This window comes from Rhineura floridana, chromosome 6, assembly GCF_030035675.1.
Source record: "Rhineura floridana isolate rRhiFlo1 chromosome 6, rRhiFlo1.hap2, whole genome shotgun sequence".
Taxonomy (NCBI): Eukaryota; Metazoa; Chordata; class Lepidosauria; order Squamata; family Rhineuridae; genus Rhineura; species Rhineura floridana.
In genome coordinates this window covers 66,325,545-66,338,299 of record NC_084485.1, presented here as the reverse complement: position 1 = coordinate 66,338,299, position 12,755 = coordinate 66,325,545, and positions in this window count along the sequence as shown.

Sequence of the window (12,755 nt, the reverse complement as noted above, 5' to 3'; positions counted from 1 at the left end):
TGTGTGTGCACACATTACAGCCCCCACCCACACCCAAACATACTGGCCAAATGAACATTAAATGGGAGAGAACATATTTATAGTTATTGTTAAAAGGTTGTGCTAGACTAAAACCCAAAGTTCCTGATGTAAATGGATATATTGATTTAAATTCTAAGCAACCTTTCAGCATAGGATTCACGGCAGCATCCAGACTGCTGGACAGCTCCTATAGACAGAGTGTGCCAGGAGCTGTGGAATGGGTTCATCCAGGGCCAGGGTTGAGGGAATCCTGAGCTTCCAGTGGGCCTCCCAGCACCAGCACCCTGAAGGTCCCCCTCCCTCCAGGCTTGCCATGATGCAGACAGGACAAGTGCTGGTGGCAGACAACAGTGGTCAGGCTGTGGCACTGAAAGTACCTCAGTGCAGCACTGTGAAGAAACACCAGGTGAGGTGGATGAATCTGCTAGCACCTTAATTATCCTCTCAATACCTCTGGTCTTGCCCCTAGCCCAGAGATCGCCTTACCCCTAATATACCCAAACAATGACTCTACTCTGCCGGAGTGGGCCTCCTGCAAATACCATCTCATCAGGTGGTCTGTTCCTTGGGATGTCAGAATTGGGCCTTTAGCATGGCAGCACATCCCTGCCCTTTGGGACTCCCTCCCATGACATATCAGGCAGGAGCCATCTCTATAGTCGTCTCAGATCTTCCTCTTCCAACAAGCCTTTTAAGTGGAGCTTCTTATCTCAGTCTGTATCTATATTGGATTTGAAATTGTTTTGATATATCATGCTATCAGTGATGTTTTTATTTATATTGTTTTCATTGTTAATCACTTTGAGATGTTTCATGGGAAGTGATTCATACATGGAATAAATAAAGTATTTTATTTATTTATTTTATAAACATATGTGTATGATGCTATTTTATTTTTAAAAAATCAAAGTGGTTTACAACAAATGAAAAATCCACATACATCAGGGGCAGGGCCTAAAGGCAGAGGGATAATGATGGCAGCCTGCAGCTGACTTACCCAGCACTTCTCTTCACAGCGCATTCCTCAAAAAAGAGAGAAGGAGAGGGAGAAACCAGTGCCAGCTGCAGTTGTTCCTCTGGGGCCCATAGGCCCCAGCATTTGCCCCACCATGTCAGGTACTAATGCTGGACCTGGGATCATCCCTTCTTTTAGATCAGGGTTCATTCATTTCAAGCTCAGGACCCACTTTTGACCTAAACCTGTAACACAAGGGATACATTTAATTATTATTGTGTATGTTCATCTCTCCATATAGGCACTGGTATTGGTGTACAAAGCCCTATACAATTTGGGACCAGCATACCTAAAGGATCATCTCATCCCCTACATATCTAAACAATCACTGTGTTATGAAGGAAAGGGCATCTAGCCGATGCCATCCTATCAGGAGGTCCATTCCGCACAATGTAGTGTCACCTACTCTCTGGAACTTCCTTCTATTGCTTATCAGACAGGTGCCTTCTCTATCATCTTTTTGGCACCTGCTAAAGAGTAATGCTCCTCTTTCAACAAGCCTTGTAAAATCTTTATACCATTTTGTATCTTGAATTTGGATTATTTTATGTATCTGCTGTTGTTGTTTTAAACTGTTTTATAATTGTTTTTAAAATTGTTTTTATATATGCAACTGCTTTATATATGTTGTTATATTGTAAATTGCTTCAGGATGCATTATGGGAATCAATACTACTACTGCTACTACTACTACATCTCCCCATCTCTCTTAAGTTTTCCCTTCTCTTAATAATAGTGGTAAGATGCCTGTTGTAACCCATCAGACCAGGGTGCAACTCACCAGCTGAAGATCAATGCTTCTTTTTCTTTCTTTTTTTTTGAGTTCTGAACAGCAGCAAGGGCTGTAGGAAGGAATAAGGCCAAGTTGCTCAAGCCTCAAAACCTGTACCATTTATGATCATTATTGACATAAGCCCCTCTCCCATATATAGATAATAGTGTGCAGTTGTCTCACCAAATTTCTATTAGGGTGTGAAAACAAACTTGCCTTGAATGAGATTTCCCAACTGCTGAAGAGGGAAAAATAAAATAAAATAAAAACTGGATTAGTCCCCAGAAATTTGTCAGAAAGATGAAGAAAAATCTATCTCAGTCTTGTAAGCAAAAACAGCATATTGTAAGTGCCAGCCTAAGAATTAAGGTGGGTGAACACCCATAGGAAGGTTAAACATAATAGAATTTGCACTAAAAAGAAATGAAAACAAACTTGGTTTGAATGCAATTTCCCAATTGCTAAAGGGGTGGAGGGATAAAGATTCTGGGTTAGTCACCAGAGGTTTGTCAGAAAGATTGGGGTTGGTGGGTGGGGAATCAGTCTCAGTCTTATAAGCAAATAAGTGTCAGCCTAAGAATTTGGGTGGTAGGCAGACACCTATAGGAAGGTTAAGCATAAGTGAATTTGCACTAAAATGAAATGCAGAAATCTATGTCTGTCCCCCCCCTGCCAGCAGCCCAAGAGCTATCAGAATATGGTTTTTGCATTCCCATTATTGTTAGTACTCATTGTTTGATTGATTTATTCTCCATGTGTATGGAGGTACCCTTCACAAACGATTGTATCTTATCCTATAAACCAGGGTTTCCCAAATTGTGGTCCGTGGATCACTAGTGGTCTGCAAGTTTTATTCAGGTGCTCCACGGCATGTCAGCAATAAATATTCATTCTGGTTTTTAATTGTATTTTGATTGCTTCTTGTATTTCTTACATTGTATTTCATTGTATTACAAATTCTATGGAATGCAGATTGTAATACAACAAAATACAATATGAGAACTAAAAGAAACAATAAAAATACAATTAAAAACATACAGCATCTAGCAGAGCACATTACAATTTCTACAACAGGCAGGAAAATTGTTAAGTGGTCTGCAAAGACCCTCAGCATTTTTCAAGTGGTCTGTGTGGGGTAAAAGTTAGGAAACTACTGCTACAGACTTATAGGCATACACTCTTGCACTTTCTCAGTCCACTTCACATATCTGATGAGGTAGGCCATTGCCACTATCAACTGGTTAGTCTGTATTACATACTCTATAAGAAGCTTCAATAATTGTCCCTGTGCAAAAAGCATGCTGCTCCATTATTTGCAACAAACAGCCTCTCCTTACCTTGAGCTACGTGTAGTCGAAAGTCTAGCAATGGAAAAGAGAGAGGTTTGGGGTAAACACACATTAATGGTATTGTTAAACCCCCACACTATTGTTAAGCATTGTCAGTAAGGCCAGAAATCTCATCCATCGCACCTTATATGAAGAGTCAGAGCACCAATGCCCAATTTTGCAGCATCTCAAACTACAGGCCACACATGTGGAAAAACTTACATAGCCTTGTTTTCAGGGTTTAATTTGAGCCGATGCTAAAGGTAAATCTTGTCCCTTGCCTTCATAAGCAGCAAGATCACTTCACTCAAAACATATAATTAAATGTTACAGTCATGCATGCTGAGGAAAACTGTTTCTTAGACAATTCATTTAAATGGGCTTACCTTACCACTGAGAAGACACGGCCCCAGATTATCAACTGGAAAATACAAAAGAAGGGACATATCATGACGTGGGAGGAAGGAGGACTGCTCTGGATAAAGGGCTGAATTGCAGAGGAAGACGATAATCTAAGTCACAATACAAAATCCGAGGTGTACAGTGAGTGCACGATTGATGATTTCCCTGATGCCCTGCTTAGAGCTGACAAGCTGGATAAGAACTAACGCTTAAGAACCATGCTAATATAATACCAGATACTTGATACAAAAAAAAAAAAGACCAGAAGTTGGCTTTGTCTAGCTGGTCCTTTTCAAAAGGACACACACACACACCACACACACACACACTGAGCCAAATGGCAGTCTCCAGAGCCTCCCCTACTGTGACTACTGGGGGCGGAGGGGTGGTGGTGCTGCTTTGTGTAAGAAGAGACAGATGCAGTTAATGCCATGGAAACAACCCCATCAAAGAGATTTAAGGAGTCAAGAGTGTTGAAGGGGAGGAAAAAAAACCCCACAAATGTGCTGCATGTGGCAGAGGGAGGTTTGTATAGCAGCTTATTAAGCTGAAATATGATCAGGAGAGCTGTGTATAGCTAAAAGGGCAGACTCCATGGACTCCAGCTGCTGCTTGCAGTCTCACAGATGGGGTTTGCTTCATCATGACATTGAGGAAGAGCTAAATGTGTCAAGATGCACAAAGGGGGCTCGCAATCGCCACAGCTAGCTTTTGTAAAACAGGCTGTGGGCAAAAAAGTATGGATTTATGAGCATCAAGCTAAATGACAGATAAATGTAAACATTTGTGGGACAGAGGCAAGCCACACAACTATAACAATTTTTTTAAAAAGCAGGCCAGCATGTTTCCATGGAAACAAGAGTGGAAGCGTTCGTTGGACTTGCAAATTGAACATAGGTTTGAATGCTGCATGTTGCATATTCCTTCCCCGCTGAATGTGCTGTGTTTAATGGTACAGCTGGCTTCTAGCATAGAATGTGTGTCATTAAAGGAAAACATATTTCTCCTAATTCTTACTACCTAATGGTCAGAAATTTAAATGTGGGCACACAAATGTCTGCCATCCTGCCCAAAAAGTTTGGTTTGGAATACCATACAGGATTATTGGTTTGGAATACCATACAGGATGTAAGGATTATTGAGTGATATATGATCTGAACATTCAAAATGAACTATATAAATGCTATTATCTCATGGGCAGGTCCATATTTTAAGTGAAACAAGTCAGATGATATACATTAATTTAATTTCCATCCCAAGCATGCTCTAAGGAGCTCAACAGGGTTGTTGTGAGGTAGGTTAGGCTGAGCTACTTGGAGTATTGTTGGGATGGAAATGAAATGAAGTGAATGAATGTAGTATGTCTTGCTTCACTTTCTCACAACAACCTTGTGAGGTAGGCTAGGCTGAGTGATAGTGATTGACCCAAGGTCATCAGTGAGCTTCACAGCTGGGTGAGAAGTTGAACATGTCTCTCCCCAGTCCCAGTCCAACACCCTTAATTGCTACACCAGAGGTTCCCAAAGTGTGGTCCATGGACTACCAATGGTTCATTAGCTTCATTCAGATGGTCTGTGGCAGTGACTCTGTGGAGGTATATGAGAGAGAGATAGAGAGAGAGAAGGGCAGGCACAGCAACTGCCTTATTCTTAGAACTCAGTGGTCCACCCAGATGGACTGCAACTGGTGGCAAGACAGGTGAAGATCCAAGCAGGTAAAAAAGAGGCTGACAAGGCACTTGAAAGGAGTGAAGAGTCAATACATATGAATGAAGGAAGCAGCAAGTAAGAAGTTTAAGATGTAAGAGAAAGCATAAGAACATAAGGAGACCCAGTGCCTGCAGGAAGAAGGAGACGTGCCTCCTGCAGGACCAGGTCCCAGGTACCCAGCCAGCTGTGACTAATTTCCATCACCTGTCCCTCTTTGGAGGGATACATAAGCCGGCTGGCTGAGGTGGCCTGGGGTTTTGTCTTTTGTTTTGTTGTTTTTGTTTTGGGTGCCATTGGTTTTAGCTATGGGTGGGTTCAGTTTCATTTTATATTGTAGTTCTTGGGTTTTTATGTAGTTTGTATGTTGTATTTTACTTTATCTTGTACGCCGCCTAGAGTGGCTGCTTGTGCGGCCAGATAGGCGGCCTAGAAATAAAATTTATTATTATATTATTATAGCCTGCTGGATCAGGCCAGTGGCCCATCTAGTCCAGCATCCTGTTCTCACAGTGGCCAACCAGGTGCCTGGGGGAAGCCCGCAAGCAGGACCCGAGTGCAAGAACACTCTCCCCTCCTGAGGCTTCCGGCAACTGGTTTTCAGAAGCATGCTGCCTCTGACTAGGGTGGCAGAGCACAGCCATCATGGCTAGTAGCCATTGATAGCCCTGTCCTCCATGAATTTGTCTAATCTTCTTTTAAAGCTGTCCAAGCTGGTGGCCATTACTGCATCTTGTGGGAGCAAATTCCATAGTTTAACTATGCGCTGAGTAAAGAAGTACTTCCTTTTGTCTGTCCTGAATCTTCCAACATTCAGCTTCTTTGAATGTCCACGAGTTCTAGTATTATGAGAGAGGGAGAAGAACTTTTCTCTATCCACTTTCTCAATGCCATGCATAATTTTATACACTTCTATCATGTCTCCTCTGACCCACCTTTTCTCTAAACTAAAAAGCCCCAAATGCTGCAACCTTTCCTCGTAAGGGAGTCGCTCCATCCCCTTGATCATTCTGGTTGCCCTCTTCTGAACCTTTTCCAACTCTATAATATCCTTTTTGAGATGAGGCGACCAGAACTGTACACAGTATTCCAAATAAAGCGAGTGACTCAGACTGGGAGCTGTCCATTTATATGAAAGGATAGCATGCTGGATGAACACTGAATCTGACCCAAGACACAAGCTGACAAATATTACACTGAACATCAAAGAACTTTGTTTAACACAACAGACTCATCCACTGCATTAAAATATTCATACTGATTTTTTAAATTTGTATTTTGATTGCTTCTTTTATTTCTTACTGTATTTTATTGTATTAAAATTTGAATTCCATGTACTTTAAAAAAATGTAGCATTTAGCACAGTGCATTACAATTGCTAAACAATTAACAGAAAAATAATTAATTGGCCCGGGAAGACCCTCGGCAATTTTCAAGTAGCAGGGAGCAGGGAGTGGAGTTTGGGAGCCAGTGTGCTACAGCATGTTAGCTTTCCCATTCTAATACTGATTTTACTGTATTGTATTGTATGTTGTACGTCGCCTAGAGTGGCCGTTAACTCGGCCAGATAGGCGAGTCAAAAATAAAATATTATTATTATTTATTATTACCATGCATATGAAATGAGACAGGATTTGTGGATGTTGCAGTTCTTCAGGAGGACAGAATGTGGTGCTAGGTGCTGAAAGAAGTTTCAGGACGAGATAGAAAAAATCTACAGTTGTAAGATGTTGTGTAGGTTAGTTACATGACATTCATTAACTTGTACCAGGAAAGTGGAACCTGTGGCCCTCCAGGCTTTGCTAGACTATGTTGTGGGCTGGCCCTACGTTTAATGTATGTATTTCCCATCTAACAGTCTTTACAATGTATGTTTTAAGCTAATATAGGATATTATATGTCCAGGTACGCAGACCTCCTTATAAGCCCCAAAAAGGTAAAAGCTTTTCTGCTCCTCCGGACTTTGTCTAGTTCTGGGCAGTCAGCCAATGTACTGATAAATGGCATGTAGCTTCCAGCAGCAGCTGCCTGCGGACATGTAGGAACTAGAGGGGGAACCTCCTTATATGGTGTGGACAACACCTGTTTCTGGTAAAACTGAGTAATTGTTATGATAAGGTCCTGTTTGCGGTCCCTGGCAGGAGGCGAGACAAGGCGTTTGCTATCTCTGGTAGGAGGCAGATGGTAAGAGGATAAGAATTATTATAAAGGGCGGGAAGTTCCTGCATTCACTATCAGTCTTACAGACTGATCCAACATGCTGCCATGCTGCTAGCTGGAGGTTTGAGGCTTGCTTTCTACAAGGGTGAGATTATTCCACTTCTTTCCAGATAAGAAATAGAAATGTATTGAAATATGTTCAAGAAAATATAACTTGTTTGCAATGTAACTTGTATAATGTCTAAGTCTAAATTAATAGCACATTATATTCTGAGATTTGTTAAATGCATATTAAATGTAGAAGCCTAATATTATATAAACCTGAGCTAGAATATATAAGAGCTACTGGCTAAGGCTACTGTAAGCATTATGAATGCCATTATGTGCTTGTAACCAGTCAGGACTTTGACCCTGACCTATATGATTCTGATTCACTGTCTGTGGCCAGAGTCTTATGTGTGACTTACACATCTATATAACGTAATGTGTAATGAATAAATAAATATTATAAAATTCATTCGCTGTTGAGTTCCTATTATTTTTCCTGAGATATCCCTAAACCATATTATGCTGTTTGGTGGGACCTCGACCATAGTTTGCATAGACAGACCAAACTGCTGGCGAAAACCGTGAAAGCTCAGGTGACCACGTTTGTCATATAAGTTGTCTGTGTAGATATGGACCAGGGGAGTATGCAAGAAACCTCGATCCTGTGATTGTACAAGAAATAGATGGTTCAAGGCCATTTCAACTGCAACTCCCACCATCCCTAACAGCTGGCCAAGTTGGCTGCAGCTGTTGGGAGTGGAGACCAACTATATCTGGAGGCCCCTACCCCACGCTTAGATCATGACACCATGCTAGGTGCAAAATGACTTTCACGCTGCAGAAGGGCTATTGGCAAAGGCTGTTTCCTCTTTGAATATATAGATTGTGAGCCCCTAGAGAACAGGAGTGTTAAGTATTTATATTTAGGAATATTATTATTAACAATTATTTTAAAATTATAATTGTTAATAGCAGCAGCAGGGAGAAGGATAATTCAGATTAGGACCACAGTTCTGGAGAGTGTAACTCTTCCCTTTCATGCCACTTTCTTCCCACAGCTATTTGTCCTTGAGGCAAAATAGATTATACAGCCATGAGAGTGGCTGTTTACTATAGCCAGCATGGATTTTTCACATTCCACCATGTTGAAAATACCCCCCACGCTATTCTGTTGTTTCCCATAAACTCATTTCAAAATAAAATCTTACAAAATTCATAATCCTGAACTCAGAAACACTTGCTTAACAACCCTTTACGTTTTCAGGGTGATACACAAAACACTCAGAGAATCCAGAGTTCAAAGTATAAAACAAGAGAAACAATATCCAGACCATTGTTGGACTTTTTCTGTCAGTGGTCTCATAACCTGTTGAAATTAATTTAAAGTCAGTCATGTTCATAGAGTACCTATAATCCTCTTACTGAACTTGCACCATACTCTGACCTTCATCGTCTGCAGTTTAAAACTTAAAGAAATGCATGGCTGGATTTTAGTTAATTTAAGGAATTTAACATTGGAGTCTATGATAGCATAGGCATGCTCAATAAGAACCAACTGTCAGTATTCTAAAAGCCAGACTCACAGCTGTCTGGCTTGGCTAATCAGGGAGTCACAACCACGCCAGACATTTTTACCACTTTAAACTGTAATGGCTTACCCTGAAAGAATCCTGGGAAGTGTAGTTTGTGAAGGGTGCCGAGAGTTGCTAGGAAAACTCTATTCCCCTGGCAGAGCTCCAGTGGCCAGAGCAGTATAGCAATCAGTCCCTCTTCTGGTGATTGTAGCTCTGTGAGGGGAAAAGAGGCACGTTACCAAATTCTTCCAAGCTATACAGGAAGTGGGTTGTACTGTGAAAGATCAACCCAAATTGTTTGCAGTTTTACATATTTGTAGGGCAGTACCATACCTTAGAGAGGTCAGGTCTCCTGCTTCCCTGGTACATTCACTATAGCTGCCCAATTTCCCTGCTTTTAAAATTTTGATAGAAATATGTTGACTATAGGTGTGTTCTTATACCGCAAGGGATTTTTGCCTATTAATTCTTTTATATGATACCTATATGTCTTGTCCCTAGGGGCAAATGGCAGTATTTGGGGAGAAATTTAATCAAGGAAACAGCATGGGGTTTTTTGAAGGGTTAATTCCTTCAGACAGCACCATGGTCCTGAATAAATTACTTTCCCCCACTGCAACATTTGATAAAACTCTGGGAGATGCTGGCCATTGCCCTGAAACAGTGCAAAATCCTTGCACTGAACATGTGGCCATAGCAAGAGGCTGTCCATAAAAGAAAGCCCACCCCTGGATGGCAGGCAGCTGTTGCTGGTGCCACCACCAAAAAGGCATGACCAAAGAGATGTCCCTTCGGGTTATTCCTCAGAGACACTGGGGCAGGGCTGCCCCCCCTTGAATTCCAGCTACCAATAAGATTAAGCCCTAGAGCGAGAGACTAGAATAAGGTCAGCACGGTCAGGGGACATCATTTGTTGTGAGGTGGTGTGTTGATATCAGTAGATGTTTAATATTATATTGCTTTTTATTTGTATGTTGTTGTGATGTCGATTACGACTTACAGCAACCCTATGAATCGACTATATATAGCTAGTGGTGTAGAAATAGCTTTTTTTTTAAAAAAAGGAAGCTTCAGTGCATACTGAGGTTTAGCCCAGGAGTTACCAAAATCCCTTGTTCACACATTTCCGAACATACCTGGGGACAGTTGGGAAGTGTGTGTGTGTGTGTGAGAGAGAGAGAGACAGAGATATTATTTTGTGAGCTGGCCTTTACCTTTATTAAGCAATAACTACCAAAATAGCAATCACTGCAGTGGGTGGGGTGTACAGGGGGGAGGAGGGCCTGTGTATTGCAGAGTCCCCCTGACCATGCACAGTTGAACACCTCACTTGGTGTTCAATGGTGGAAGCTGGGCCCTCCAGTCAAGTATGATGATATCAGTGCATGGCAACACTGGGCCGTAGGCTATTATCTTCCACCGCTGCCATTCATTTATACAAGCAAAATGAAATATCTAGATCCAACACCACCACCAGTGTGTGAACTGAAACGTCTCCCCACTCCTCATGACCCCTACTTCCAAATGTGAACTTCCTCTGATGTTTGCCAAGGTTTCACTGTTTGAGGTCTCATTTGCAATGGAAAAGTTAAAGGAGACAATGGCAGTTGATCCATCTCTAAATCTTGTTTATGGCCCTTTTTCAAAATCAGATTGCCCACTATACCATGTGGCTTTAGTGACAGTTTCAAACTCAAAAGGGTTTGAATCCCCACACAGCCGTGAAGCTCACTAGGTGGTAGAACTGATTTTAAGAGGGCTCGATTAATGGAATTCTCCCCAAGTGCTCTGGCAGTTATTGCTGCAAATAGTCAGGTCAAGACTTGAAGATGTGGATTGAGCTGAGAGATTCTGGCTGGTACATAACCCAGGGAAAGAAGTTCACCAGCTGTATCAGACCCTTTGACAAAACACAGAGAGGCATCATTTCAGAAAAGAAAGCTGCCAAGAAAAAACAAGGCCTAGGAAAAAATAAAATGCACGGGCAAGTTCACACATACACTCCTTAAGAGCAGCAGTTTAGATGCAGAAGAGCTTCAAGCTGTATTTAAACTAGCAGATATTAATGGAATGAAAAAAGCCAAGTACTATCCAAAGAGTCTTCATTAACAACTGCTTGATCCTACAACGAAAGCCCAAATTCCTTCTGCTTTCACACATGCTTTTCCAGACGAAAGCAAAGAGAAATATACCAGACAGTTGTCAGATCTGCTCATTAGATATAAGGAGGCCAAGAACGCTTATCTACCACCTGCATGAACATCAAAAGGGAAACATCATGGTCTAGGACAAGTTTTCATGCGATTCATCCATTCCCACATTAAAAGGAAGTGCAGGTCTTTTTCTGGCTGATGAAACTCTGCAAGGCACTTTGGACACAGATGTCTCTTCATGAAGAAATAAACAAAATAATTTGCGTAACCATATAGAAGTATAGGATTGCTATAGTGTAGTGGCTAAGGTAATGAGTTATGAGCCAGAAGGCAGCATCCATTCAAATCTCACTTCAGCTATGAATTTGTGCATTTTATTGCTGTTTTATTGTATTTGTATTTTATCATTCTCAGCCACTTCAGGCATTGGTGGAAAGCTGGAATATACTTTTAACAAAATAAAGGAACTGCCTTGGGCAACCAGTTTCCCTCAGGAATATAGAAATATGGGCTTACCTTACAGATACAATATACAAAATACGCTGAACAATTTGAAGTGCAACATATATTATCAAAGGAAAGGGAAGATGAGCTACATCCTAGTTTGGGTATAGATAATGGGAATTGAGGCTGTTGAGATAACAGGATCAGGAGCTGACTAATACACTGTCCAGACCCACCTTAAACCTGCAGGCAGCGCTGGAATTTAGAAGACACACTAGAAATGATGGCCCATTTTACAGATGGGAAACAAACACTAAGGCACAATTTCCAATACCAATGATAATTAGCAAATCTATGACACAAAATGAAAACAAATATAGAGCAGGCAACTCAGGAAAAGTGAATGAACTTATGCATATCCATTATTCTTGGGCTTTATAAAACCCTTTGGATTAAGAGGAGAGTTAAGGCTCTTACGTATTTAGTCAAAGCCCTTTAGACTGTTTTTTTGCAGATATATTCTGCAACACATCATTTATATACTAATAGTGAATTAGTGGTAGATTTTTACTAGACCATCTACACATGATTCAGCTTTATTACTTTTTCTGCAAGGCTTCCTCTTGAACTATAGCACAACAAAAGCAGGGCAAAAAAACCCAAACCAGAACATTTGTGGTGTAAAAGTTACAGGTTTTCAAGCAGAAAGCTAAGGGACATGCACCAATTAGAAATTAAGCAGTATGTCCACCCTGAAAGTTTGGTACATGAAAACAGTATTGGAAGTAGGATTGTGTACAACCAGCTGGATGCCATAATGAGCACAAATCATCATGAATGCACAATAAAAATGATGTCTTGAAGCGCCCTCATAAAAAAAAAGATAGATTTTGAGCTTCAGTGCTCAACTTTTCTTACTTTGAGCTTGCTGCACGTTATTACAGCATAATTGTACAATATCATTTTCAGGGATGTATTAGGAGATATCAAATGAAACCATCTCTCATTCTTACTAAATTATATGTCAGGAGGTAATGACAGGAAACATCCATTGAAAGAGATGAATGACAGCTTGATTGCTGCTTGTGCCCCCTTGTTACCACAGGGTAAAATCATAAGGTGAGCAATTTAG